The following is a 9,874-nucleotide window of genomic DNA, read 5'->3' on the forward strand; positions in this document are numbered from 1 at the left end:
GAAAAGACCTAAAAGAGCATCCAACTGTTAACCTAACACTGCAAAGTCCACCACTAAACCAGGTTTCAGCACAAAGGGAAACTGAGGCACAGACAAGCCCTGCAGAGCTCTCTGCTTTGCAACGCACCAAACCACAGCTTTGAGCATGGCAGGAGGAGGCCACAAGGTGTAGAATCAGAGTAATAGGATTTGGGTTGGAAGGGACATTTAAATCTCATCCAGTTCCAACGCCCTGCTGTAATCAGGGACACCTTCAACTAGACCAGTTGCTCAGACCCCTGTCCAACTTTGGCAGCAGAAAGTCAGCTTCATTCAGCTGAGTTTCGTAGAGCTGATTTATCCCTGGTGCCACAATGGTTTGCATTGCTGCAGGACATGAACACTCAGGAAAACAGGTCTCAAACATAGTTTTGTGGAATAACAGATTGAAAAAGACCTTTAAGATCATCAAGTCCAACTATTGACCCAGCACCGACAAGTCCACCACTAACCCATCTACCCATCTGCTAAACCCCCTAGGGGTGGTGTCTCGGACTGAGAAGAAATGGTACTTGGACTCAGCTCAAAGGCTTAGGCAAGAAGTGGCACATTCAAAACTGCATCTAAGTGTGAATTAACGCCGTGACCAGGAAGACACAACTCCGTGGAGGGCACAAAGGCTACGAATGAACAACCGCTTCTCAGAGCCAAGGTCTCCGTAGAGTGAGGAATGAGACGAGTTTGTGCCAGGCTGAGCTGTCCCTCAGGGTGTGCACACGGGGGGTGGGAGCCCGCCTGCCTGAGCAAGCACAGGGCTGCGGTGATGGGTAATGAACACACTTTTAATGAGCTGTCTGCAAAAGGCACAGTCAAGTAGCAGCAGAGTACGTTCACGCCTCAAGGGAGAGCGGGGAAGTCTATCTCCCTGCCTCTATCTCTGTGTTGTATTAAACCCCGTGTGCATGCACTTGAACTTGCGACATTGAGACCATCATAAATATAATGAGGAGAGGGAGGTCACTCAGAGAAACGTGCCTGGCCTTGGCTGAGTTTGTGTTCGCGTCTCCAGCAATAGACTCTCAGCTGCTGAAGCAGTTAAAAGGGGAATATTGTAAAGAGAAAGCCCCTGCTAAGTGAGTAAACAAGAACTTGACAAGTGACTCTGTCAGGGACCAGCAGGCTGTGGAAGCAGAGGTGAAAGGAAAAAAGGGAACAAATAAAACCAAGCTGAAGAGCCAACAGCGGCTCTGGAGCAGGATTGTCATCAGCACTACAAGCAGAACCTCTGCTGCGCTCTCAGAAGTGGTTTTAGCGCTTAGAAGACAAAATCACACGACCTCTCACTAAAATCTGGGGTTCTCTGTCCCTCTGACATCTCAGATGCTGTTTCACACAATACAAGGAGCTGGTGCCCTGGTGAAATCACCAGGGAAGCTGAAAGCAGACAAAGAGCAGTGCTTTTTCGCACAGCACATCATTACATTTTGGAGCTTGTTTGCCACAGGTTATTGTGAAGACCGAAAGCATAAGGAGGCTCAAAGGGGCTTAGACAAGTTTATGGAGATTTGGCCTATCAGCAGCGAGCAAACTTAACATGGATGCAGCCTCCAGGCAGTCCTCGTGGATTGCTGGAAGCTAAGGACTACAGGTAGGAGAAGCCTCTTCCCTTACATTCCCTCGCACACTGTCCCAAGTATCTGCCTCTACTGACCACAGGGTACGAGGTACAATGTCCCAGTGCACACGGTCTGCTCTGGATGAGCCAGACCCTGTTTATACTCCTAAACATACCACGAATCACCAATTTGGGCTGCTGCTTCTGGTCAGTGAGCAAACCCCCAGCCCCCCGGTGCCTCCCAGATGTGCACAGCTCTGTCCCACTGCCAAAGCCCTCCCAAGGCCCCTGGCGTGCACGTGTTGCTTTGTTTGTGGCGGCTCAGTGAAAACCGAAGCAGGGAAATGGGGCTCAGGCTTGAAGCGGTTTCTGCTCTTGGATGAGGACATGCATGGAAGCAGAAGTGAGGGCTAAAGGGCTGCTCCTGGAGGCAGAATTCCTGCCTGGCTGTGCCGTTGGCTCTGCTAGGGAGAGCCTACAGGCACCACTGCGCGGGAGAGCGAGGCAGGTAACATCCCTACGGCCAGAAGGGAATGTGATGCCAGGCCTGCTCGTGTGCTCAATGCCTCCATGTGTGCAGAATGGCTCACGGGGAGTACAAAGCTGAGAGGCACTTACAGAGGCATTTAGCCTCACGCAAAACATTCTCCTGGGACACCAGGGGGATGGAGCAAGGCTGGGCAGGCTCCTCTCCATTGAGCTCCGCTTCACTGAAATCAATATGTGATTAGGAAGCGGCTCCAGCCCTTAACAGCCTACCCCTGACGAGCATCGGGTTTGTGTTGAATGAGGACGCCTTAGGCTAGACATGAGGGAAAATTCCTTGCAGTGATAAGGACAATTTAGCCCTGGAACAGAGCCCTGGGAAAGGGCTGTGCACAAGGCTTTGGAAAGCAATTCAGAGCAAATCCTGCCAGAGGGGATGTGAGGCAGGAGCGAGCCTCGGGGCAGCAGGACGGGAATCCTGCTCATTCGGGTCTCCCGGGTTGGAGCGGGGTTTCCAGAGCTGTCTGATCTCCTGACAGCAGTGCCAACAACAGAGGTGGTGGACCCCAGCTGCGGGCTGCCTCTGCCCCTCCTTCCCTCCTCCGGTCCTTAGCTGAAGCTTACTTGCTAACAGACATGTAAAGCAAAGCTGCAAACCCCTCTGCCCCTCCTCTCGCTGCCCGACCCGAGGCCTGTTTTCTCTTTCAATGCTTCTAATGAAACTAAGTGGCTGCAACCAGAAAGTTTCCACTTTCTGCCTCTGGGCTGATTACTGCAGAGCTGAGAGAGGCAGCATCCTGCGCCGGAGCCGCTGCGGATGGGAACCCTCAGGGGAGGGGATAAAGTAATGCTCCGTGCCCTCTGCTCACCAAGCACCATTAGAGCTCTGCCTGCCTCACCTGGCAGCCTGGGGGAGCAGGACCTCAGCAGCCCGACTGCTGGGGCCAAGGGCTCTGGAAAACATGTGCTAGTGCATGATCTCTGCGGTGCTTGATGCTGGGCTTCAGCACCACAACCGACCAAGGAAGTGAAGTTCTTTTATCAGCCGTGCTGCAGCAATCTTTGGTGCTGCTAAAGGGGAGCTGCTCTCACTTGCTATTTTTGTGTGTGTTTAATCGTGTCTAGAGACACTTCACGTCCCCAGTGGATGGAGACTGCTTGTGCCCAAGTGGGGACAGAAGGAGCAGCTCTAAGGTACTGGGTCCATCTCTCCAGCCCCTTCTGCCTCATCTCTGAGAGCTGGGGAGGGGAGAGCCCAGCACAAGGCCCACTTCAGGCCCTGGCTTGCTTTCCTGCTCAAAGGATTTCTACCAGAGATTTCCCATCGTTCAGGCTCAACTTCTGCAGAGCAGCCAGGAGCTCCCTGCCTGCGGGTCCGCACGGGAGCTCACCAGGATTCCAGGGCACCCTGCAAATCACTGGTGGGTCTCAGATGGCAGACTGCTGCCTTGTCATTCCCCCTCCCTCAGCCCAGGAGCTGAATGCTCAGGACTTGGCTCAGTAATCTCAGTGTGTTTCTCAGTAGTCCAGGCACTAACCAGTCCCTCACGGATGAGGCTCCTGGCACCTCCCTTGTGCAGCTTTACTCCACGTTTCTCCTTTAGGCCACATGCTTTCTTCCTGCATTTGAATGAAGGGTTCCCCATCAACATCCTGACCTCTTGCACCTCTGCTCAGGCTAGACTCTGACTCACACCAGGGCTGGCTGATGCCACGGTGCATCCTGGAAAGCTGGGATGTAACAGCAGGCCTGAGTTCCACCTTGCTGACACGAGGGGAAAGCAAACAAGATCCTGCTCAGCACCGCAGAGCCCAACTGCTCCAGTGTTGCCTGGCAGATGGGGCCCAAGAGGAGACCATCTGTTCCTCAGCGAGGCCCTAAATTCCTCCCTGTGAGATCCTGGGATGGAGATATCCAACTGAGTGCAGTGGGCGCAGGGAGCAGCCATGACCTTCAGCCCTTGGTGACCGGCACCTTCCAGAGCTGAGACCTCAGTTCCATGGGCTGCTGGATTCCTGCAGCGTTCCTATTCCCTGCATTATTTGTTTCTCTCCACATCTCCAGCCTCCTTTCCTCCCCACACACGTGCAGCGCTTTGGTAAGGTGTGTAATGCCTGTAGCAGGGGCTGTTTAGCTCCCACTAAGCCTGCCCTCTCCCCACCCTGCTCTCCTTGTCCCAGCACCCTGTGCAGGTTGCCCAATCCCATCCGGAGATGAACCGGATCTTCTGCATGTTCCAGAGACACCGGAGGGGGCTCAAAAGAGGTTCTTCCACTGGGGAGGTTGCAGAAATGCTGTTAGAACTGAGGGACAGGGGCTGGCATCTCCAAGGGAGAGAGGGATAACATCCAGGGAAGGCTGGAGAAGGAGGAAGGAGCAATCTTGCTGATAGTCAGCCTGAGAAGCTGGGAACATACTGCATTAAAGCGACAATAACGCCTCGAGCAGCGGGGTGGCAGTTTCCATCTGGCCTTGCCTGAGCTTGGTCTCTCTCATTTCCTCCCCCTGCAGCCAGGGAATCTGAGGAGGGCTGCCCACAGGTCACCCAGCAAGGCTGAAAGAGAAGAGCCTTGCAGAGAGAGCAGGATGCTGAGGAGCCGCAGCACAGCCTCTCCGCTCCCCTTCGGGCCCGAGCAGATCCTCCTCAGGCCCGGGAGGTGGGAAGGCACAAGAGCTCTTTGCTTAATTAGCACAACAGCTGAAGCACTTGAGCAACAAAAGCTCCTCTCGCGGCTGCCCCACTTTCCCCCGAGCAGGGGCTGGGGAGCAAACCGCCTGGAAGGCAGCAGGCGCCCCGGCTCCTGTCACCATGGCTGCACACACACAGCCTCCTGTTATCTCCAGAGGAACAAAACCCTCCTCCCACCTCTCCCGCCTCAGCTGGAGCCGATAAAGGAAGAAGAAATAAACAAAAGCAAGAATAAGACCAATAAATAGACGTTAAAAACTGATCAGAATACCCCCAAGCCAAACAGCAAATAAACCTCCAGGGAACGAAGCAGCCTTCTGGCAAACCCGTTTGTTTCTGCGGGGCTTTGGGGGCTGCTGGAGAGCTGAGGCACTCAGATGAGTGTTTGGGGTTATAGAGTCCATCTCAGTAATACTGGCATGTACAAAATCACCACTCGGGAACATCCCAAATTGTGCTATTTGCTTGAGAACGCTGATCTCTAGCTGCATCTACCTAATTGTATAGTTGTGATTTATTTATAGACATGGATGTGTGTACTACTAACGTGATTATATGTAATTTTTATGTCTTCTTGTTTGGAACCCACAGTGCTCACATCTGTGAGGTGCTTGTAAGAGCTGGCATCCTGCCGTGTACAGGGAGAGGCACCAGAGGTAGCCGCAAGGGAGCAAAGGAACAGAACAAATCAGGTAACAGATTTCTGTGCTACCACAACGTGCTTTTGGAATCGGGCACCTCCAGTCTTCCCTGCAGTGTGGACGAGGGCTTTAGAGAGCAAACCAAACTGAAAGGCCCAGTGTGACTTTGTTGTTGTGTCGGTTTAGTCGTGTTCTCACAACTAAAAGGCTAAAAATAAGCATAGCAGTAAAGCAGTGAAAACTAGCAGCCATCTATTTGTATTTGGAGAGGCATTAGGGCTCTTATGGTTGCTCCAGACGGGCTCCCGACATAAACTGGGGAGATAATTTCACTAGGAGCTTCCTGCATGAAAGCTCTCACCATCTGGCTGAACATGAACATACCTTTTAGCAAGATGCCTCCCGTTGGCTGGGTGCCTTCAGGGCCACCTCCCTGCAACAGGCCCTATTTCAGCGCTTAATTACACTTGCTGTTAAAAAGGGACAACTTATTTTTAGTGTGGATCTCTCCAACAGCAGCTTCTGGCTGCAGACGTGGAGGAAGCGGTGCCTTTAAATCAACCTGGGAACTGCACGTGCCATTGAGGATGGCCACAGAGTGACTCTAGGCTGTCTTGGACTTGAAAAAAGCCATTTGTGTGGGAAGAACCAACTGAAGGAGAATAACTGATAATTGGGGGTTTAACCTCGTTTTCTCCTTTTGGCACTGGCTGGCACATGCAGATTCTGTGGCTCACCCACTTTTGTACTATCAGTAGTTGAAAACTGTAATAATAGTTATTCCAGCAAGAAACTGAAGACTTGGGAATAGGATAAACCTTTGGCTCAAATTAGAAGTATTATCTTTACAATTCTTTCTTGCAGCTGCCAAAGAGCATTAGGCTGTCCTTTGATTTGACACAGCTGAAGAATGCCACATTAAATGGCTGATCATGGCTTTCAACTTTTCCACAGCCACAGTTTCTCTCATCAGTGGTTCTTAGCTGTAGAAGTCCAATCTTGGTCACAAAAGACCATTCAGTGTGAGAGACTTCTGCCTGGGAGACTTGCAGGGGTGAACTCTTGCTTTTAAACTTACCTGCCCTTCCTTTGCATATGGACTTAACTGCATAAACCCATTTAGACCACGACAGCAGCTTGCTCAGCCTGGCCTGAAAACGTCTGGCTCTTGTTGATAGCTCTGAGCACAGTGTTACTGCTAAAGAAAGCTCTTGTGTTCTCCCAGTGCCGGATACACACGGATCTGCATAACTACTGTAATAACAGCAACAGGAATATTAATATTAACGGGAACTGGGACTAGCCTCCAGTGCTCATACTCTCCTGGGCAAGTCTCACTGAAGAGGTCTTTGAGAACCTGGGTTAAGAGATCATTTAGAGGCAAAAAGGCTGTTTTTTCCCCCCAAACCCACCAATACATAAAGACCTGAGCGTAGGATTCCACGGTACATCAGGGGTTCAGGTTAGGTGTGGGCTTTTGATGAACTTCTGAGGGGAAAGAAACTGCAAACCCTGGTGATAGCGCTGAGGATTGCAACCAGCCCAGACCCCAGTGCTGAGGGGGCATGGCTGTGCTGCTGTACCCCTCGGTGGGGCAGAACTAGCTGATAGCTTTGGCTTAGCAGAGGCAATATTTGACCTCTGTGTCCCGCGCTGACCATGTCTGCCCTTTCATGCATTAGCATGACGTGCTGGATGGAGTGCCTGCCCCTCTGCTATCACTCCTGTGCATACACCCCTCATCTCCCAGCACCCACTGACTCCCAGCATCTGTGCCACTTGCTTGGCCTCTTTTCCTTTATGCTGCTCCCCTCCGCAGTCGTGTGACTGCTATTGTGTGGTCCCTGCCACACAAAAGCTAGCCTGACCTAATTTAAATCAGTGCTATTGAAGCCGTTCTTGTTTTATCTCCCAGCACAAGGGCCGTGCTCCCCATTTCAGAGGGAGCAGAAATGAATGGCTAATTGGGGGGGCATTGTGCGAGGCAGCGCTGTCTCCCAGCCCTGATTGTCAGCTCTCCTGCGCGGCACTGCTCCGAGCTCCCCTCTCCTGGAGCAGCCACGCAGGCTGCTTCGGGAGCAGAGGGAGGGGAAGGGGAGACGGGACTCCACAACCATCGCAGCGTGTCAGGAAACAAAGCCCGGCATGGCTGCCTCCAGCGCGCTGCTCAAAGGACTGGCAGGGGAAGGGTTCCCTGCTTCAGAAAGGGCAGATGCTGGTGATAACAGCAGAGAGGAGCCATCGTCCACCTCCAAATGAGCCCCTGCTTTCTTTTCCTTGGGGGTTTATGTGGCAGCCCTTCCTAGCTCTCTAAAGACTGTCATTGAGGAGGGGGGTGAGGTGGAAAGAGCTCTCACACCGAGCAGCACCGCAGGGGTTGTAAGTCTTGGGAGCAGAGGAAGTGGGATAGGTCAGGGGCTGGAGGGGAGGCTAAAATGCTGCCAAGTCTCTTTGTCCTGTAGGTGAAGTCTGAGCAGTCACTGCCAATGGAGCTCTGTAAGAGCAAGAACATCCCCAGGAGCCATTCCAGCAGGATGCAGCCCGCACCGAGAGGGAGCTTTGTGACCTCAGAGTTGCCCATAGGAGGAGGACCTACAGCCTGCACGCCACCCACACGGTAGGTTTCAAGGCTACCAGAGCCCAGCGCTGTCTTAATGACCACCAGATACACCTGAGCTCTGCAGGTCTGGGAGTTAACACTGGCAGCACAACAGCTTTCATCCCATTCCTGCCTCCCACAGGTACCTTCCAAGAGCTTCCTGCCTGGGGCTGTCTGCTCTGCAGCTCTCCTTTCTCCACGGCTTGCCAGCCTGAAAGGGGTCTGGGGACGAAAACAAACCCAGAAGCCTTTGAATCTTTCCACTGATGGCCCTGGCTCAGTTTACAGACCCACTTCCTCCTGCTCTAGGGAGAGGACTTTGCCCTCAGCTATCGATGAGGTTTGCCCTCAGGGCACTCCACTGTGCACAGTGCAAAGGTTGCTGACAGAGTCCTCCCCTGCAGGCACGGGGAGCCCAACACAGGCTGCTCAATAGCAGCACGAACCAAACAAGCCCCAAGGCTTCAGGTTTGCCATGGACTTTAATGCCGTGTTCTAATCCTCATCGCGAGGCAGATCAGGATAAGTTACTGGAGGTAAAAGACATGGTACAACCTCCTCTGAGCTCCAAACCAAGAGATCAGCTACAAAACTGTAAAATTAAAAGTGGATTTTGTTAAAAGTTTTATTAAAAGCGAGGTTTTCCATCTGGGTTTATGGGACATTCCCCCCTTCGAAGCTCTCCTCTGCAGCCAGCAGAGCATTAAACACTTCGACAAACAGAGCAGGAAAAACGCGCCCGACTCCAAGCGCCGAGGTTTTACTCCGAAGAGCGACTGCCGTGGGTGCGCTACCATGAAGTGGGACTGACCCCAACCCTCAGCTCACCGCAGGGTGATGCCGGCACCACGGCCCCCTGCTCGGCCCCGTCCTCTTGCCCAGGGACGAGAGCAGAGCCCTGCGCGCGTGGGAGAAGCCCCATTTGCAGGGAGGGCCCCCGCTCCCCGCCGGCTCTGTTCTACCGACATCTGCCGGCAGCAGCCGCAGGAGGAGCGGCTCCTCCGGGCGAGGAACGTCCCGAGCGCTCCGCCGTGCAGCCCAGCACGGCGCGAGGAGCCGCTTCACCCCCCCCCGGGGCGGGTGGGCCTCCGGAAGCACTAATTAGTCATTAGCACTAATTAATGCTATTCTGCCGCCCCGCTTTTCTGGGCGTTTGGAGCAGGCTGGGTATGAGGCTGCCGCGGGGGAGCGGTGAGCTCCGGAGGGCACCAACATCAGCGCCGCCCAGAGCACCCATACGCAACGGGTTTCCGTAGTGTAGCGGTTATCACGTTCGCCTCACACGCGAAAGGTCCCCGGTTCGATCCCGGGCGGAAACACCTCCTTTTTCATTGTCGTTTGGTTTTTTTCTGTCTTTTCCTTTTTCCCCCCTTTGCTTTTCTTTCTTCCCCCGCCGCCTCTCGGCGGTTCACAGGCCCCGCTGCGACACAAGTAACGGCACCATGCGCGCCCCACCGACCACCCCCCGTGTCCCGCCGCGCCCCGGTGGCCAGCGCCGCGGCTGAGGTTTGTAACGCGCCCGGGCGGGACGCGGCCCCCCGGGTGCAGCCGCGTTCGGAATCCGCCTTGGAACCGGTGCAAAGAGGGATAAAAAAAGCGAAGTGCGAAAAGAGGAGCGCTGCGTTGGCCGGGAATCGAACCCGGGTCAACTGCTTGGAAGGCAGCTATGCTAACCACTATACCACCAACGCCCGGCGAGAAAGCGCTCCCCGGCCTCCCTCTGCAAGCTCACCCACTTGGACCCAACCATCCTCTCGATGAGGGGGGCCTGGCGAGGTGGTGGATAAGAATATCACCACAGTTTCCTCACGGCGGCAATACATGCTGCATCAGGGATCCACTTCCGAGGCTCGGCGGTGAAATA

At 53.9% G+C, this 9,874-nt stretch overlaps 1 long non-coding RNA gene and 2 other non-coding genes across 3 annotated transcripts; 1 reads left to right on the plus strand and 2 right to left on the minus strand.

The window, feature by feature from the left end:
• Positions 1 to 5,401: 5,401 nt before the first annotated feature.
• LOC134163678 (uncharacterized) lies at positions 5,402 to 8,892 on the minus strand. Its single transcript, XR_009964791.1, has 3 exons — positions 8,839 to 8,892; positions 8,157 to 8,232; positions 5,402 to 5,881 (listed from the first exon to the last, which is right to left on the minus strand). It is a non-coding gene; the product is annotated as an uncharacterized LOC134163678 (long non-coding RNA).
• A 364-nt stretch (positions 8,893 to 9,256) lies between these two features.
• TRNAV-CAC (transfer RNA valine (anticodon CAC)) lies at positions 9,257 to 9,329 on the plus strand. Its single transcript has one exon. It is a non-coding gene; the product is annotated as a tRNA-Val (tRNA).
• Positions 9,330 to 9,629: 300 nt separating this feature from the next.
• TRNAG-UCC (transfer RNA glycine (anticodon UCC)) lies at positions 9,630 to 9,701 on the minus strand. The gene has a single exon. It is a non-coding gene; the product is annotated as a tRNA-Gly (tRNA).
• Positions 9,702 to 9,874: the final 173 nt, after the last annotated feature.

Source organism: Pezoporus occidentalis, unplaced genomic scaffold (assembly GCF_034315485.1).
Source record: "Pezoporus occidentalis ecotype Australia unplaced genomic scaffold, CSIRO_AGI_Poc_V1 ctg202, whole genome shotgun sequence".
NCBI lineage: Eukaryota > Metazoa > Chordata > Aves > Psittaciformes > Psittacidae > Pezoporus > Pezoporus occidentalis.